Consider the following 20,647-nt stretch of genomic DNA (forward strand, 5'->3'; position numbering starts at 1 on the left):
CCTTGCTGCCACCGTGAAGAAGCAATAGTGGATAATACCCATGGCTCTAGGTGACTTTTCTGTTAGCACCTCTCAGCCGGGCCCGTGCCCTAGGTTGAATCAGGACAGCACACCTAAGGGGATGGGGATTTTCAGACCCTTCTAGGCACGGCCCTGGAACTGATGGCGCAGCTGTGAGAAGTGCTGAGATGGCAGCTCTGGGGAATTTCTTATGGTTTGGTAGCTGCTGCCTTAGGAAGATCTCCGAAGAGATGCTTCTTTGTTGTGCCTTTCAGGGCGATATCTGAGGAGAGGAAGGAACCTCTCCCTAGGACAGATAAGCCGCGTTTCTTGTAAAGAATAATCTCATTTTAAATGTGAATGGTCTCCTTTAACAGAATAAGCTGTTTTATCGCTTATTTCGTCTGTACAAAACACACCAGATTTGTTGCTAGAGATAAAGCTTTAGCAAAGGACAATGTTTAACAAAAGTATCAAAGGATTTCTCACAAAGCAATACTCAATATACACTTCACATTAGTAATACCAGGGAAAGAAATAGATAGTCATTGTAGATCATCCATCTCCAGAGGAAAAGGACTCTGCAGTTGGTTCTGTGTAAAACTTCTAGCAGCCCAGAAGTCCCTGCGTGTTATTTCAGCTGTGTTTCACTGAAGATCAAAGAACAAAACAGTGACCCCTTAAATATGTGCTTGCATTAAACTCACGGTGTCAACCAATATGCCAGCATTACACACCTGGATGAGTGTATGGAGATCAGAAAGTGTTAAATTGCTGGTGGATTGCTTTCCCTTCATTGTTTGCTTGCCCAGCATCTCAATGGCAATTGTTTGGGTATGCTGCAACAAATTACGTTGCAGAAGGAAAATTAAATACTGCCTCAGCTTCCACAACAGCATCAAGCTCACACTGTAGCTCAGCTAAATCTTCCTTTGAGGTCTTGGCCAGACAAATCGTTATTTAACACACCTACTTTTATTTTTTTAATAAAATTGTCTTTAAAATGTATGGGGCGCATCAGAGGGTATAAGGTATACAAGGACGGACAGTGCACTGTCAGCCAAATAAGCAGCTAAATGCAATAAATAAGTAACGAGAGGAAGCAGAAGGTCCTGAAAGACAGGTCCATAAAGATGCTGAAATGCCCGAGACAGCAGTCTCACAGATGGGCAAATAATAAAACTTTGCTGCCAGACAGCCACCCCGCACAGAGGACATGGAAGACAAAGCTGCCACTTCTCAGGGCAGGTGCGGGAAGGCTTCAAACACAGGCACAGTCACTCTCAGGGCTAGAAATACATGGGAGTAGTCAGAGAGATGCTAATTGGAGGTCACAAGGGAAAGGAGAATCTGTTCCTATTTACAATGATAAGCTCAGTGCGACTGTCCCAGAGGGATTAGGTAGTCTGCAGTTTCCATTCACTAAAAACATTTGACATCGTGTGGTAATGATGATGTGACCCACTCAAGCAAATCTGGAATTGATCTCTCTTCTTCCTTTCTCCAAGGCAAGAAGGGCAACAATCACCTCATGCCACATGTCCAGCAAATCTGAGACATGAGGTAGGATTCCTACACCTTTGAAAACAGGGCAGTAAGTAACATGCCCAGTCTGCTTGCCTGCTCAGATGTATAACAGAAATTAAAACGGAGGTGTGGGAGGGAACACAACTGTGATCTGCCACAACTGGTACATAAAGAAATGCATGGGGAAAAATCTGTTTTTTGGAAAGTGACACTGTTGTGAAACTGTTAAATCCAAGTTGATGCCATTATTCCCAAGCATTTCATTCATTCGTTACATTGCCAAAAACATCATTAACTACCCAGATCACCGTGTGCCCTTGGCTTCTCATTTCTCCATTTAAATGGATGGAGACTGGAAGAGATACTTTGAAATAGAGGAGCTGTAAATTTAAGCAGTATTTGATTTTCAGAGGTGGCAAGATTTCTTAACTGCCAGTGAAATGAATCAGAGGGGCATTTGCTCAGCACTGCTGAAAATGAGGGTGGTTTTGCTCAGGCAGTGCATTAATGTGGGAAAAAGAAAGAAAGAAAGAGAAGCCTAGCTTATGCACCCAAGTTGAAGATTGACCATTATTTTTATCAAATATCAGTCTAAGGCCAAGTTCCTTAGTGGTACATGAAGAAAATCCTCATTTCATCCTTCACAAATGTTAAGAGCAGCAATTTTGACTCAGCTTCTCTTTCTTAGTAGCATTCTGTGCTCTGGAGATTCATGGGTTCTCTCTATTAATATTTAGATGCTCATTGAGTTGTCTCCATTGGGGCAGAGGCAGGGTAGCAGCAGGATTGATGCATAAAATTTCTGACCCTGGCAGTGGAAATCCCTTTTCTCTGTTCCTTAGGTGAGAAGAAACTATAAATAGATTTGTTTACCATGAAAATGCAAAGGGCCTGTGGTATATTAATTTTTCATATGGAAAAAGATATAAACAGGTTGCAAGTTTAAATAATTTACTTAGAAGAGCTAATAGCCTCTCTTTTATCTAACTCATTCATTTTTCAAACACAGATGTTTCTGAGAAACAAGCATTTGCTGGCTCCTCAACTTTTTGCAGTAGGTGTCTTTTTAGCGGCTCAGTGCAAACCCCAGGCGATCAGCCCAACTGATCAGCCTCAGTCCTCCCTCTTCTCGCCACAGCTGGATCCTGTGAACAGCAGTGTGAGAGGAGGAAGCCCCTGTTGGTCAAGTAGAATACACAGGTGAAATACAATGGGCAAGCAATAAAGCTTTGCTGCCAAAGCAGGCTAAGTCTCTGCAGTGATACTTCAAGAAATTTATTCTCAAACCTCTTGGGAATACTCCTTCCTACTGCAGTTACTAGATGAACAGCAAGCTTTGCTGGGCTTTAGTCATCCTGCTTTTGGGTGTTACGCTCTACATAAGGAGGAGAAATGGCTCCCAAACCTTTTCTGGCTACATATTACAGTAGTGTTGAATCTGATAATTATGATTAATACTGCGCAGGAGGTTATGAATACAACAGTGCTAAATACAGAACTAGAACAGAAAATGTTTTGAAATGCACCCAAAACAAAATACTTCACAATATCAGAAAAACATTGAAGTCTCCCTTTATTTACAAACAATCCCATCTTTCTGAAATCTCCATTCATGTATCAATGTTGGGAGCATTTATTTGCCAAGCATTAAGTCTAGTGAGAGACTGAATCAGGAAACAAAATCTTCTGTTGCTTTCAGTTTCATTCCCAACATGAAAGAGCATCAGAAGCACAAAAATAAAGAGTATGTTGTAAGGTATTGCTCTCACACTGGGGAAAGAAGGTTTGAAAACATACTACCTCCAGTCTCCAGGGCCTGTCAAGAATGGAGGAATTAGCAACAAAACTGGCAGAAGAGTGTCTTAATCTTTGCTGAGCAGTGCTGGGGTGCAACCACTCCTGAATCTCTTTCTACCATGCAAGGTCTGATGATATGAAACCAAATCAGTGTCTGTTTTCTCACTACAGGATGGCTCTTTTAGAAGAAAGTATAGTAAAATAACTGCCTCCAAAATTCCACATTGTGAAGCCATCTGACAGATGGCAGCTGATGGAGAATGTGTATGTTTTGACCTAAATTACATATCTGAGGAACAAAGAGCATTCTGCACTTCGGGTGGATAGCTAAATCATGCCTACGTTATTTGTTAATGATAAGCTTAGCAGAGCTGATGATACTGGGCAGCATCTATTTTCCAACAGCGGTACGACTTCATGGAACAGTCCCATGTCAATCTGATATTAGATTGCAAATATTACAGTGCTAAACAGCGAGGAGTACGAGTGCAGTCCCTCTGCTAAAATTTCTTCACGCAAAATACTCAATGAGTAGCTCTGGGTGTGAGATTCATTTACAGAAGCTGTTATCTGTTCAGAAACAAAATTCAAGCTCAGTGGGTAAATAATTTGCTGCAGACAGCTTGGGTAGATAGACTGTGGCAGGCTGGGCAGGCTGACATTGTTCTCTGTACCCACAAAAAGCACTTCTCAGGTTATGTGCTGCAGATCAACGTAATGGAGAAGCAGAACATCAAACATTTTCTGTGTGGAAAAAGTGAATGTGATGTTTTTGTCAGCTGCTTCCAGCAGACAACATGAATCTGCGAGCAGGAAAGAGGAAGCTCTAATATAGCAAAGATTTTCTAAAGGGCAAGTCAAGCAAGCATTCTCTGAAATTTCCAAAAGAACAAGCACACATATTCCAGGCAAATCTGCTGTCCAACTGGATCTGTTTACAACCTGCCTTATCTCGGAGGCACAGCTGAAATAATAACAAGGATTTTGATGCTGGTGAGTTACTTTACATACAGCTTATCAAAACTCAGGGTGACTTGGGAACGTGAAATATTTGCTGCAAGACGCAGTAGTGTCAGAATCAGAGACTGACACATAAGAATGCCCTCATTGCTGGCCAGCTTATGGCTGTGTGGTCTGGGGGTGGAATATGACTCGTTTCACTCTGAGGAGGGGGCTTGAGGAGGTTGTGGGACAAAGGGGGATATATATAAATCACAGAAGTTGCAGGTCTACAATTCTAACAGTATTACTGTCACGGGAGATGGTAGTAAAGACATGATTTATTCTTCCAGACTTTTGTAAGATGCTGAAGCCTCAAAGCAGTCTGGAGAAAACTGCAGTGGGACTGGGTACGATGTAGTGCTTTTATTGTTAAAGACACGTGATTAGCCTCCTGCTTTCTGCAATTCCATACCTTGGTTAAGGTTACTTCCTAACCAGTTTCATGCTGACCATACCAGGTATGCTCCCAGTGCACAGGTCCTTCCTGTAAAGGTAGTCAGCTACCAAGCGGGGATGGTTAGTGGCTCTCCCAGAAGAGGATAGTAACTTAATTTGAAGACTGCAGAAAACCCAAGGTTTCCAGCAGAATTGACAGGAAAACAAAGTAGATACTGAATCAGTAGGAATCTTGCCATAGGCATCCCTGGTCCACTCCTACCAGCCATTGGAGTACACTTGGCTTTTGCACCCTCCAAGGAAGACTCACATGCTTCCACCAGCTCCTGAATCATCTTTGTGTTGTCAGAACAAATGGTTATTCACTGAAGCCAGGGACTTTTAACCAGGACTTGCTTATTAATATTCACTTTACTCACAAAGGTGAGCTATCAAGGGGAGAAAGGGCTCATATTATTTGCTGCTAAGTAGAACAATTGATTCTTCACGGAACAGAAATACTGCACAGAGGTATCAATCAAAATCCTAGTCTGTAGCCCACAAATGTGTTAGAATGTGTCCACCAGAAGAAAGTGCCAAAAAAAAAAAAAAGCCTTTATCTTCCATTATATGACAATGAAGAAGATTTTCTGCTACCCTATCCGACTCACCCTTCTGCCTTTTTGTCTCTCTGAAGGAGGACGGCAGGACATACTGCGTTACCCCTATTCAGTATTTAAAAACATAGAAAACTGATGATTATACTGTGCTCTGCCAGCTCTTCAGAGGTCTCACAATACTGCATAAATGCTAATTCAGCCTTAGAAACTCCAGTAAAGATAGGCTGGAGTCATAAATATGAGAAAACTGAGGCCCAGTGGAAGATTCACACAGTGTTGCATCAGGAAGAGATCTTAAAAATATGGAATTTCTGCAAAAGAGCAAACTAGTTGGTGAAGGATGGGTCCCCATTCTCACTGAGCTCCTAAGCAGTGCACCTGCTTGTCTTATAGGTGTTGGCCCCACATTAGCACTTGCCACCAGTGGGCAAATCAGAACATTCCAGGATTCATAATTCTCAAAGCATACACTAATCTCCTTTGTTGAACACTTCATCTCTTTCCTTACTTGCTGCATGTATCTGATACTGCTAGCTGTACAAGCTTTAAGAGGACAGGAGGTGCTTTCTTCCTACAGCTTTCTTGACATCATTTTCTAATACTCTCCAGAGACTCCTGAACTGTGATATGGAGAAGCTACAGCTCAGCCATTCCGGTTCTAGACAAGTGCAGTACCTGCTTTTTTTTTTTTTTTTTTTTTTAAATTAGAGGCACTATCACAGCCACAACACTTTAAGGAATTTATGACTGCAGTGCTCTGTGCTGAACTCAGAGCTGTTGCTGTGATTTATCCTTGATGCCTTCTAGATAAGGCTTCTATGTTTTTCCACATCTACATATTGAAATCCATAATATTTTGGGTTGCTTGCTTTGTTTGAAAGCTACTTTTTTTTTTTTTTGTTTATCACTTGCTAAAATCATACTTTGTTCCTGTCTTGAGGATAGATGAAAAGCTTGAAAAACTTAAGTAAATCTTTGGGGAGGGGTTCTGATGTTCAATTTTCCTTTAGTCATTAAAGATTCGGGAGTCTTACTGATGCAGTGAAAGTTAGCTCACCTCTGTCATCTTTAGAATGACAAGGCTGAATTTAGTGGTTGCTTACATACTCCATAAAGGATCTTTCCTTCCCCGACAGTCAACCAAGAAGGGGAACATTTCCAGTTAGTGCTGTCCCTTGCAGATCTCCGTGTTCTTCCAGGAGGTTAAGGTACGCAGAGGACAAGTGAAACCCACTTTGGTTCTCTCTAAATATTTGAGTACATGACACTTCCTTTAAGAATTTTCCATTTAGCTGCCTTTCCTTCAGCATGTATGGTTCAGCTGACCTAAGAAGCACATCCTATTTTTCTGCTGAAAATACTTATAGTCATGTATCCGATGCAGCATGACACTGTGGAAGACAAGCATTTTTCCATTCTCAGCTCATGAGACCTTTGCAATCTGTTTTCCTCTCCTGCATTCCCAGTTCATGGTCACCCTAGCCTTGCAGAGCTATAATTTGCAGAATTGCTCTGCACATTACTCTTCAATCTATATTTTCTAGGATTAAATTATCCTAATAGTAGTTTACCCTACACTATAGATACAGAGGTAGTCAGCTCTGGGACACTTTATAGCTGAGGTGCAGTGGTGGAGAACATGGACATATTGCTTGCAGACCTGTAAATCATAGAGCTGTTCTATGTGGCAAGGAGCCCCAGCTATAAACTGTGGCAGATCCAAAGTATCTCAGTGTGTGTGCCATATTGGCAGGACCACGTGGGCAGGCAGGATAGCATGCAGGGACAATTTCCAGAGCTATGAGGAGTAAGCCAAAAAACAGCTGTGAACATGAGCTCTGCTCACACTGGATCTGAGCTAACCATTTTGAGCCATGACATAGCTGCAGACCTAGGTCAGGGCTAGCACTGTGTGGATTAATGAATCCTCTCTCTAGAAGACTGGGGAACAGCCAAATGACTCAGCAACCTTTCTATGGCATGACCAGAAATAACAAGCTTGACAGAACTCAGACCTACATTTGGCACAGACATTGAGTACATCACAATGTGCTCTCAGGTGCACCCAGCAGCATCTGTATGATCTAGGCTTCTCATTTCAGAAGTTTCCCTGCTGCCTTTGATCGTGGATGTTTTCCTAAAGGATCTCACTCTTGTCTTCTATCCAACAGGATTTATGCATGTAGCATGAAAGAACAGGTGTGATAGATGAGATCTGCAATTTGCCAAACTATGTAACTGCAGCATCTCAGCATGCACTTTTCCATTCTTAGTTGCATTTATTTTGCACGAGATTCTAAAGACAAAAAACCTTACATACAGAACTTGATCAAACACAGCTTTGTTTATTTATTCTCCATGATGCTTCAGTTACTTGCAGACATAAGACAGATTAAACCTAGAGTAGTGCTATCTCGCCTTTCCAGGAGGTTGGGGAGGGACCAGGCAGAATGCCAAGATGGGGAAGGTACTGGAGAGCCCACCTGACACTGAGAAAATTGGACTGGTTTCTCTAGCAGGGGTGCTAAATTAATTAACTGTGGTTTTTGCAATTATTTAGTATACTTTGTGCCTTTCATGTTCAGAAAAAGCAACAATTTGGAGGGAAATAATGATAAATAATTTTAAACTAGCTGATCAGGGCTACTATTTCTCCACTTCTACCTTTATTACCAAGACTGTCAACGGCTGTCTTTTATGACTAAGATGTGTGCATGATTTCCTTGAAAGTGGTTTAATGAAAATCATATTTGCATGCAAATTTCGTTTCACATCAGTGTCTCCAAAACTAAGCTTCTTCACAATTTTTGGCTTCCCACATCTGCTTTTATTTATTTATTTATTTATCTATCTATTTATTGCCATAGCCTCTCAGTTTTCTCCTTTTTTTTTGGCTGACAGACAAGATCTAAGGTTTTGACCAATGGTGCCTATGAAAGTTTTTGAGTTTTTGAAAGAAAACTCAGTTTTCTTCATGGAAATTCTGTTGACTGTTTTTCTTTTTAATGTCTCTCCCATCTCTTTCCTAAGGATTTGTGCTGTGTTTTTTATTTATCCTAGTCTTCCAAACCTCTTGTTGTTTTTGTTGCCCTAAGTTTATGGCTTTTGAGCATCTACCGTACTGAGAGCTTAAAAAGTCCTACAGCTACTGATAGTAAATCCCTGGATGCTGGTTTGCTATTTCCTTGCTATAACCATTAGAGGACTTTCTCTTGATCAGAGTCCACAAAATTAATTCCTACAGGTCTCAGCTGGTGGGTTGGTTAGCCTCTTTGCTTTTTGTCATCAAAAGAGCATGACATGAGTACAAAGAGGCCATGAACATGGAGAACAGTGTAATTATTTCAAGTTCACATTTTTACCAGCTGTTAATCATGCCAGCAGTTTCTTCCCAATCTGTTTCATGTGCTGAATCTCCTCATTTCCTTTAATCATGAATTAGTGAACTTGTCAAGCAAAAAGTTTCTCATGAAGTCCAAGGCTGAGCCCTGACAGCCTTTCAGCTAAGTTTATTGGGTACATTTTAGCAACTCCTTTCATGGAAAAACAGTTTGTCATCAAGCTGAGAAATCACATTGATCCTGGCTGGTTATATTGTAGGGTAGTCACTTTCTTGACATATCCTAGTGCCAAAGGGGTGCTTGTAGCAAATGCATGCCATTAAATGATTGTCCAGAAGAATAGTAGCAGGACCAGGAAAGAGCAGACAGTAATGTGCAGAGCTTTGAATTTATTCACCTAAGTTTTCCTGTTTGCTTGTTGGTTTTTCTTCCCTGTCTCAGCACTTTTTTTCCCCTTAACATAGATGTTCCCTCCTACCTTCATAAATTTTAAATCTTACTTCTCAGGCTGAATATAATGGAGCTGTTTAGTGGAAGCACACCAGACTGAGCATTGGTACAAATACATAGACTTCTGTAAATGTCTCAGTTTTTTTCCCTTAGTGAAGCCACAAGTCTTGGTTTGCAATCCAAACCCCGTTAAAGGGAAATTTAGACAAAATAGATTTTGTGTTTTGAAATACAGATGTATTATTAGAAACACAGCTGTTACAATCTCTTTGCCTATAGATATGAATGAAGAAAACCAACTCCCTAAGTTACGTTTCTTTTGTCAGAGTACAGTGAATCTTTATTAAGGGCCATAGCAGGACAGAATACACTGACTGCTTTCCGTAGTTTTAAAACCACAATGAAAATAGTATGCTGTGTTTTCTAGGGAGAGAGATCAATTCTCTGTGATTTCCATTTTCATGTAATAGACATTTGGGCAAGTCACTTTAAATCCACACTCCAGTCTGTGGTACATAAAAATCAGCAATTTTTTTCATTTGCTTGCACAGTCTTTCTGCTTTTCCACAGACCTTTCCATAGCCTCTGGCAATTGTTTTTCTACATTACCTTTTATTTTGCTTGAAATTAGATTTCAAGTTCCTCGAGACAGTGACCTCATAACCTGTTTTACATTGTGGAGGCGGTTAGACTACATTAGAGCAAGTGACTTAAAAACATATAATAAGGAAAAAAACCACAACATGGTGATGATTCTGACTTTCAGTGGTCCTCCTTAATATGTGTCTCTACCAGCATTTACTTCCCATACAATCATTTGCTTCCCATACAATGGATTCTGAGTTAGAGGCTGCAAGTGGGTGGACTGCGAGTGAAGACTATGAGCACAACGTTTTCACAAAATGTTAGTTGCAGAGATCTGCTAGTAGGCTCAGACCCATATCAGTTTTTCTTGAGTATTTAAAGGCCCCTTCGTCTTAGGAAAACAGCAGCTCTTTGGGAAAAGAGATTGCCTTCAAGCCATGCATGTTTCTGTGCACAACCAATTCTGCCATTGCTGGGAGATGGATATTTTCTCATGTTTTTACACTGGGTTTTATTTCAAACATTTTTTGTAATTCTACATTATAGAAACAAATGTTGATTCAGCTACAAACTTTAATGTTACCCTCCTAATTCATTATTACATCCAATACTCGTTTCTTTATTATCTGAGTGCCTAGGCAGAAAATTCCACTGCAGTTTTCATAAAGAGTAAATAGAGTAGTAACCAGACAACTGTGCAATCAAAAGTCTCCCTCAAATATGCTTTGAATTCACACTGTCTGTTTCACTCTTCTTATTGCTTTTGCCAGAGTTAATTTTCTGGGTGACACAGGACAGCAAGAAATATAAAAGATTTCTGAGAAATCATTGCATTCTCAGTCTCAGGCAGCAGCAACAGCAGCACAAATGGACCTTATCTATCAGCGATACAAATAATGTAGGAAAGCAGCTGATATTATAGCTTCTTGGGTAAAATTCCTTGATTTAGTGTGTAAAACAGTGCTGTTTACTGTGTAACTATCATACAAAACTCTGGAATTTATAGCAGTTGACTGGTTGACTGGTGCAAGACCATTGCTGAGTATTGTGATTTGTATGAAGTAGAACTGGGAGAGTAGAAAGCATGGGTAAATATAACACATGGTCTTTGCTTCTTGTGCCTGCCTTGTTTCATTTTTTTTTATATGCATTAGCCAGTTAGGTGAGAGACTTGGGGAGCTGGATCAAACAAAGCTCTTGTGATTGTTCTTTTGATTTTACACCCTTGAGCATATATTCATACATCTAAAGCATTATTTATCTAGCAATGTGGGTGAAGAGTTACTGTTAGGCTTGTACAGTAGCAGTTGTACAAGCAGTATCTATAACTAATTGATTATTTCTCAGAACAATGTCTGATAAGATTTTGGTTTTTTCTTTATTTTTTTTTTATTAGTCTACTATTCCTATTTTTTTACCTTCATGGTACCATATATCTGATACTTTAGAGGTATGAGGTAATAACGTAGGCAGTAACTATAAATACTGCATGTGCTGCAGATCTTAGAATATGTCTTTCTCTGACTCACTGCTTTTGGGTGTCACCAATCTGCCTGATTTTGACTAAGAGGGAGAAAGAAATTAGCAGAGAGGACCTTGGGGTTGTTGGGCAGAAAACGACAATTGTTAGTGTATTTTCAGTTTGAAATCAAAAGGAAGACAAAGCAAAAGTAATTTAAAATAATGCCTTATTTTACACCAGTGTTGTTTGTTACTATTAATTCATCCTTCTTAATGATATGCATATACTGTTGGCTCTCAAAATTGGTGACATCCTTTAGTCTTGCTTTTCAACATCTGATGAAATTGTAGTAGGACATTATGTGAAATTCCTTTGTGAATATGGGTAGGAATAGAAAAATTTAATAGATATCTGAAGGATAAACATTCAGTATAATAAATTGTACTATGCTGTGCTATTCCTAACTGGAAAAGGCAGCATCTTCATTTACTTTTCTTCAGCAATGATCTGAATTGGTTCTTCTTCAGTGCTGGGATACAGCACTAAGTATACAAAAAATATTCTGAAGAATCTCACTTAGTCTGCATTTCTTTAGACTGCCTTAGGATGAGTTGCCAGTGTGACTTCTGGCTTCACTGACTCCTGCTGTCCTCTGGAAGAGGAGCCTTAAGCAAGCCAGGGCACTTGCTCTCGCCCACCAGGTCACTGAGGGGGCAGTAAGGAGGGGGGTATCTCTCTTTGCTGATTCCCCTCATTTTTCAGTGGAAATTGAGACGCAGTCAGCTGCAGGAGGTAGGAACTCAAGTTGCCTCCCATCTTAGAATACTGCTGTTTAATATATGATGCCCTTTTTTCACTCTGTTTCTACAGCTTCCAGTGTTCAGATATCCAACTTTAAAAGCCTTCCCCAATTTAACTCAGAGCTCCTGATGCATCTCTAACTAGGGAGGATAATTAGATGAACCAGGCACACAATGAGTTCCACTAAGGATAGCCTGTGTGACAAACCTTTGAGAAGCAGAAAATAAACTCCCACTGGAATACACAATGAAGTAGTAACCATATGGGGATTGTGGCGTTGAATATATCAGAGAAATCAAGAAAAATGTATCTCAGGGTAAGTCAACATACGGCAGGCATAAGCAAGGCTTAAACAGTCCCAGCTTGAGCTGTGTGTCTCTTGAACAGGTCACAGAACAAATGCTAATGCCAGGAAAAAAAGGAAAGAAAGATCAAAGTTTGCACATGAGTTAAAAGCAGCTCAACATGCAGGCGCAGCAAGTAATCAGTGCAGCAAAAAGAGCAGCATAACATATTGGAAGCCAATGCTTCTAACACCTGATTGCAACCATGGGGGTAGAGCAAAGTCCATTCCCCCACCCTGCAGCCTGCTCTTCTTCCTACTGGTATTTACAATGGGAAAAAAAAAAAAAGTAATCAGACCTCGTATTTCAGGACAGATAGTGATTACCAGAAGGGATTAGAATTTTAGAAGGGGGTAGAATTTTCTGCTCAAAACAAAAATTACACTCTAGGGCTTTTTTCCCCCCTCATTCCTTAGAGATTGCTGCCTATCTTCTTCTTCCAGAACTGCTAAACAGGGCAGATACATTTTAAAGAACTTCTATCCCATTAGAAGCTTCAGACATCAGTCCCAGCCAGCAGCAAAATTATGGATTTTACAAAGCATCTGGTGGGTGACATAATCTATGCGAGGAACAGTTTTCTCTTTGAAAGCAATTCATACATTCAGAAACTGGTCAAACATGGTTTGCAATAAAATGGCCTATTGTTCAGTGAAAGTGAGTTAGCAATTTCCAGGTAATTCCTCTGTTACCCTGCCAACAGCTCTGACAGGAGCCTCTGAGGAAGTGACCATTAAGCAAACATCTGTGCTATCCATCAGCATCCCAACAGCTCCAGAAGTGGGGGCTGACGTGAAGGACCAGCCAGTTTTAGCGGAGCCCAAAGTCTGAGGCAGCTGAGATTAGCAGAAACTCTGACTTAAAGCTGATAAAGACCTAGAGATAGACTGAACAACACAAAGTAGCAAATTGCTGTTTTCCTAAATGTATTATGTTCACCTTGATACAATAAATGTCAATTTTTACAATAAAAATCTCCCTTGAGAGCCTACTGCAGGATTAGTATTGTCATCTGTCTAGTGTCATCTGTCTGGTGATGATACATCGTATTGCCATCTTGTCAAAATGATTAAGTGAGCTAAAAAGCTAGACTTTTAGCACTTTCATGATAAATAAAATGTACAAAGTTCTTTTTGTTTGTCAGAATCTGCTGTGCTTCAGTAATGTGGCTCTGAAGAGGGATGGAAAAGAAAAAATGATAGGGAGAATGACACGTAAGGAAAACCATTAATCTTGAGAAAAATAAGGTTGCCTAACAACATCAAAATTAAAATGACTCCAAAAAAAACTTGGCAATTTTGTTTATATTTGAGGAAGAAAATGATAAAGCAACTTGCTACTTCGCATTCTCAGGAGTAAAATTTACACTATAGCTGTCAGCTAGTCACTTCTGCAGTGTTTTCAGGGAAATGGAATGCATTAGTATCTTCCTTGGATCAGGTGACACTTTCAAACTAAACCTGAAATAGGCATTTGCATAGCATTTAGCACAGAATAGTATGTTCAGTTACATCACGAGTGCAACTGTAATCTTATATCATCCTTAATGTTCAGTAAAATGGGGAGGTGCTGCAAGTGACATTTGTGATGGAGACTGTACTGTAGTTACCTTACTGCAAATACGGATTCGAGTTGAAAACATTTGATATTTTGAGTTTAGATATGACACAAGCATCTCCAACTCAGTAAAAGCAAACCATTAAATATGATGCAGTGTCCCTCCACGTTATCTCAGATTTATGTGCCTACTGCTATGCCTCAACCCGTGACATCACTGGTTGATGTGACCTGTTTCATATTGCAATCAGTGGAAAGAATTATAGATCAGATTTAGTCCACATAATGTAGATACCTATTAGCTTCAGTATCCAGCCTACTTCTCTCTGACTGCTTGGACAGTCAGGATTTGGCAGCTTTGGAAAGCAGATGTTATGAACACTAACCTTACTTGCAGGTCATTTGGTTTATATGGCCCCAAATATTCATGTTTCATCTACTTTCTCAATTTTATAAAACTGAAAATACTTGCAGTCATTACAAGAGCACTTCCTTGACTATGGATCACGATAGCTTCAAAGAAAAGGGACAGGCCTTTCATGAGCTCCTTCATGTCTGGCCAAAGAATTATTTCTTGAAGATGAATCCCCTTTCCTTATCTTGCTGAGAGAGAATCTGACCTTTAACAGCTAAACTTAGAAACTGTTACATTTAAGTAATCAAGAAAGTCATTTCCCTAAGCAGCTACCACTGTTTCCAAAGTTTATACTTGGAAAAACAGGAAAAAAAATACTCTGGGATATTAATAAACATGCAGTTTGTGTCTTTTGAGGTCACTGGTATGAATAACAGCATGAAAGGAGTATTAGTATCCTCTTTGAGGAGAAGCTTTAATCATCGCAGTCATACACCCTAATGTCCAAATACTGGCCCATCACCAGAAAAATTATGTGCAAGTGTAACGGGCTGCAGGAGCTGTTAAACACTCCATCAATCATACCTGAGTCTTGCAAATGCCAAAAGACTACAGGATTTCTTGCTGTCCCACTCTGGTTTGAAACAAAAAGAAAGGTCATTTCAATGAGGAATTAGGATATAATAAGTGTGCAGGATAACACTCGTGTTCATACTAATGCTCCCAATTCCAGAAAGGTGGAAAGACTACTGAAGCTAATTGACTTTTCTAACCAGGGGCTAAACTAAAGCTGAGGCAAAACTTTCCCCAGTTAGTTTTTAGGACTTTGAAATTGCCAATGCTGTATTCAGTGTTCTGCCCAAATAATTCTCCAGGTCTGCAGTTGGAGAAAATACCTTTGATAAAGGAGCATTTATTTGCATTTAAATAAATATTTTCATCAGTTCTAAATAAGAACATGCAAAAAGAAAGTGTTTGTATAATAAGGACATGCTTCATTTTCCTCACAATAGACTGAACTTTAGAGAACTTCACTGTGACTGATGGAAACCCCTCTGCACTGGAGTTACAGCAGCACAAAGAGGAGGAAAGCTGCTGGAAGCAGGCCAAGAAAGAGTACCACTAAACATATAGGAGAGAGTGAAGTGTACATATCAACTGTTATCTTTCCCTGTGCTCTTGCTGGAAAACATGTCTTCTAATACCCTCAGTCACAAAGGCAGAGCTTTCTTCCCTTATGATCATCCTAATAGGTTTTAACCTAGACATTATTGTGGCAGCAACTAAACTATAGGCTAATTCCTTTCCTTGTTCTGATCACTTAGAAGGGTAGTTGTTTCTGTCTCATATTATCATTAATAACACGAGAAATCAAAATGTTATCGTAATGCAAGCTTATGCATTTGCAGCAAACTTCTATTGGTGCCATTTGGCTTGGAGCATGGCTAAAAGTATCATGGCATATTTTCCATTTATATTAATAAAATCCTATTTATTAATAGTAATACTATTAGCTTGAAAATACTTCTGTAAGAGAAAGTATCATCTCCATTATATGATGTTGAAATCTGGACAGTGCAAGCAGCAATAAAACTACACTGTGTCAGCATTTTAGTAAAAATATCTTTTCCACCAGCAGCCGATAACAGAACATGATAATGTCATGTCTGAATTAAAACTACAAGGATATTCATCAGCGGTCCTGCAAAAGGCACTCAGCATAAGGAGCACACTTGTCAAATCACCTATTTGTTCCACATTCTCATTCTCATTTCTTAAAAATACACATCTTAAATGTGCATTTCATGGGAATGATAGAAAGTAAGACCTTTTGAGATCCTTACAGTGGCATCTGTTTAATCCATTGCAATGGTGGACTGATAGCAAATTGCCTTGCTGAGCAAAGCAGACTTGTAGAACCGCTCTAGGGAGCCACAGACATACCCTAACCTTTCTAATACTCTTTTATTAAGCCCCACATTGATATATTCAAGTACACTTGTTTGTGTATGATTTCTTCCTACATGTTGTGCCTAAGTAAATCAGGAAACCATGCAAAAAAAGCTTTTTATCAAAAAATAAATACTTCCAAATACAGCTCTGACTTGGTCTCACGCACAGGCTCCAAGGCAAGGGCAGTTGTTAGCTATTCTTAGAATCCCTTTTACTTTTATATATTTTCAGCAGCAATCCTGGAATTACCAACAAAGCTTATTAACAAAGAACACAACAGTCCACATTTTCAAAGCTCACAAATTCTACAACTCAAATTAGGAATCTCACATTGTCCAAATATATGCATGCCCACAGCTGATTTGCTTGTAGCAGTTTGCATCCATTGGGTACACAGAGATATGAGCGTCAATACCTGTGCTTCCCTGGCTGGGTGTGGGTTCATTAGCAATACACACTACACACAGAGCCTGAGCAGTGACTCCCATCTTCTAAAATCACACTAAATGCAGTAGTGAAGGAGTCAAAATGATATAGGGGATGGGTAAGAGTGTATGACTCAGAGCAGATAGGAAAGGGTAAAAACTGTTCCATGGTACACAGAAGCATGGCTTGTCTCTCCACTTTCTCTTTGGTAAACAAAATGGGGACATTTAGGATGGCTTTTGCAGGGGAAATAATTACCTTATAAATATGTTAAGAGCCTTGAAGAAGTCAGTGAGCACAATGGTACCAGTGATCAATTTGGTATATTATATGTAGGTTTCCAAAAAGCTTTTGATAAGGTTCTTTATGAATCTTACTCCGCTATGGACTACTGTCAAAGGAGGGATGCCTAACAAAGGACATCATATCTCTCTCCAAAGGCTTAAAGAAACTGAGCTGTCAGGATACAGAATATCCTCTCTTAAAGAATAAGTGCTCAAAAAATAAGAAGCCAAATATACCTTTCACATTCTAAAAATAACCCCTCTTGCCTATTTGATTGTATCCTAGAGATGGTGATATTTCAGTGCTAAGTGATCCCACTATATCCCAAAGACACACACCATGAATCTTAACATTCAAAAACCACGCTTGTTTGATCAAACAGAATGAGAGAAACTAGCATTTCCATGAATGCACTGATAATAACTGGCCCGTGTCCCTTCTGCAAGCCAGAAGGAAACCTGCAGCTGGCAGGCTGCTTGTTGCTGATAGGAGTGAAGATTTATGGTTATTTCTGTTTCTCCCTGAGTCATGCAGCCTTCAAAAAATAAAAGCTTAAAAATTTAAGCTTCAGCTTCCAAGCTTAACATCTTCAAAACAGATAGCAAAGAACAGTTGTACATAAATGGGACTAAAGTTGGCACTGCATGGAGTAGACACATGCTATTTCCCAATGACTGCTGCAAAAAGAGATAATTTTGAGATTATTAAATGGGATACATTTTTTTCCTATATACCTTTGCTTTTCTGATACTTCAGAGACAAAAACAAACAAACAAACAAAACCAATCAAACAAACCCCCACCCTTTTCCTGCTACAGAATAACATATATTGGTAAATGTTTTGAAAAGAAAAAGGGAAAGAATGGGAAAGCACAGGAGTAGACAGACTCAAGTGAGATCTTACATGATTAATTCTTTTTTACCTTAAACTACAAGAAGATCTGTTGAGCACAGCCTACAAAGGTATACAAGTAGCACTCAGAAGAGGACAAACTACAAAATGATTAACAAAAATGTCCCATTTATGTGCATTTTGCTTCATGTAGTGAAAATAAAATGATTTTTACTTGGTATGTATCCGGTCTTTCCAACTCAGATGACGTTGTCACAGTGTCTGTTCTTAGATTGCCACTACTTGTTAACAAGTGAATCCATCCTCTAGAATTAGAAGTAACTTGGAAAAAAGTCCCTGGACTGTGGCAACCAACTGCTCCTGCGCTCCGCTTCTGTTTGGAAAGGTGTCTGCAGACTTCAGTCTGCACTCCCTCATGTTCTGAACCTATTCATTTAGGAACCATTTTACAAGCCTAAGTACAAAGATAAACTAGATCCTTACCAGAGCAACGAGAAAGAATATTTCTTCCACACTTTGCTCTCATCTAACTTGTCTCTCCTCTCTATGTTTTGTAAGTTTTTTTTCCTCATATAATACTTCAGCACGATGCTAGGAACTGCATTATCTTGGACATAACCAACATTTTGCCCGAGGGCTGCAATGGAAATTTCTCAAAGCCTTCAAGAAGCCTTTGATTCATTAAGGTAGAGCAAAAAGTGTTCACCTTCTTTATAACTTGAACACATGACCTGGGAGCGCAGATGGTTTCAGAGTTGTTTTTCACTGACTGGATTATACAACTTTCTGGCTTACATTCTGCCTGTACTGTATTAGGCAAACACTATTTCAAAAACAAGTCTTCCTTGCATCACTAATCCCATATGTTAAAAATGTCTAAATTTAGTCACCTCATTAGGTGACTGGCAGCTTATGCTCTAAAATGTATACATCCATTTTTAAAAAGGAACAGCAGGATACGACACTTCAAATCACTGAGCTCTTAGTCTCCAAACCTAACAACTGTCAAACTCATTAACAATTTTACAGCTAATAAATGCACAAAAGCAATCAGATCTAATTATATTATGCCTTATTTTTTATGGTTTACTATGGCATCTCAGCTTGAACTGGCATTATACTTCTGACCTTTGAGTTTGGTCTCTCCACTTAGCAGGTAACAAAGGTTGTGTATTCATAATTTCTTCTTCCTAAGAGTACAGTGGCACATCCTGGTAGTAGCCTACTGCAGCTGTTGACTTCAGCATTTTCAAAGCTTCAAGCATTTTCAAAGCTTCAAGGAAGCCCATTGGCATGCAAATGCCCAGTGTTTTCTATACTGATATTAATGGAGCTGCATTATGAGCTCCACATCAATAGAGGCCTTGCTGTGCTGGGACCTACATCCAATTCTGCCAGAAGTCTCAAATTCTTAAATGCAATACATGAACAGCACCAGAAAGGCTCTACCATTACTTTAACAAAACTGCAGATAAGTGTTTGAACATAAAAGATCACTTTATTTCTCAAATTACAGCCCTCTCATTCTTGAAAAGGCGCATTTCTGGTCATCACTATTTTAAATATATCCTATATTTTTCTATGAAGTTAAATACTTAAAAGAAGAATCCCTAAAGAAAAGAATACAAAGCACAAGAGTCTCACTTGATGTTTTGATTTCAGCATTATCTGGTCCTGTATTCACTGTGGAGAGTTTGGCTGCTCTTTGAAACTCTTAAATAAGAAATCCAGAGCTAGCCTTCCTTGCTCTCAGAAGCCTCTGTTTTTCAGCTGTTCATGCAAACTGTTAATATAGTGCTAGAGAATGGACAGAATGGATTATGCTTGTTTAGTAACTGTAACTTGCACTACAAACATGTTGGTTGTTACGGAGAAGAACTGTGATGCTTCTTTTTTTACAAGCTCATAGAAAATGAGGATGTGAATATCTTCTTGTAAATCAGTACTACCAAGGCTTACCAGACTGCTGAGTGGTTAACTTACAAAATCAGGCAGTTCCCAAAGTTACTGATCAGATCACTGCAGTGCAATCTGCAACCAGCATTCTCCCTGAAACCTGACCAGCCCAAATGGTTGGCAATGCATATCCACTGCAGTATAAAATGCTACCAAGGTCATGCAAACAATGCTGTGTGGAGGATTATTTGCACCTAATAAGCACAGCCCAATGCAGTAGTGCAACTCCTACCAACCAGCAGTGAAGGTGTGATGTCGCAACTTTTGCAATGGTTGTCACAATAAAAAATAGGTTAAAACAGTCCAGTGCAGGCAATATCACGTTCCTTCAAAGAACTAAGACCACAAAGGTGTACATTTCCCACATCAAAAATCATGCTCCTTAAATGTTTTTCATGAATGAGTGCTGAGAAGGAGCCCCAGTGGGTGTGCCTGTGAATTCATGCCAGTTAAGTGCCTTACTCCAGAGACTGTGCTCCTGACAATGCAATTGCTGTCTGGCAGGCTGATTAAGCTCCATGTACATGCACTTAGCATCTAAAGGACTACGACAAAGTATTCATTTTAAATGAATCTCGTATCTGTTCACAGCAAGGTCTGAGGTAGTTTAGAACCAGGCTATGGGAAATGGATGCTTGGGAAACATGAGAAACAAGGGGAGGGATTTAATGCACAAGACTATCAAGATAAAATGGTAATTGCTACAGAGAAGGCGAACATAATCATAGAGTTATAAATTACCACCAGCTGAGAAAGAGGAGCACTGATAGGAATGAGTGGAAAAAGTTCATTAAAATGGAACTTCTGTTTGGCCTGACTCTTAATATTTAACTTACAATATTTGAAGGAACAATAGCAACCACCACTCCACAAAGAAAACCAATATAATGAAATCAAGCAAAGCAGGAAGGAAAGAAAATTTTGCAATATAACAGAGAAAGTTAATAGACATGGGCAC

At 39.5% G+C, this 20,647-nt stretch overlaps 1 long non-coding RNA gene across 1 annotated transcript in view; it reads right to left on the reverse strand.

Moving 5' to 3' along the window:
- Positions 1–20,647, reverse strand: part of LOC128086990 (uncharacterized) — a 435,001-nt gene that overhangs the window by 54,508 nt on the left and 359,846 nt on the right. The gene's annotated exons all lie outside the window — the stretch shown is intronic.

This window comes from Tympanuchus pallidicinctus, unplaced genomic scaffold, assembly GCF_026119805.1.
Source record: "Tympanuchus pallidicinctus isolate F22 unplaced genomic scaffold, pur_lepc_1.0 scaffold1, whole genome shotgun sequence".
Lineage (NCBI taxonomy): Eukaryota > Metazoa > Chordata > Aves > Galliformes > Phasianidae > Tympanuchus > Tympanuchus pallidicinctus.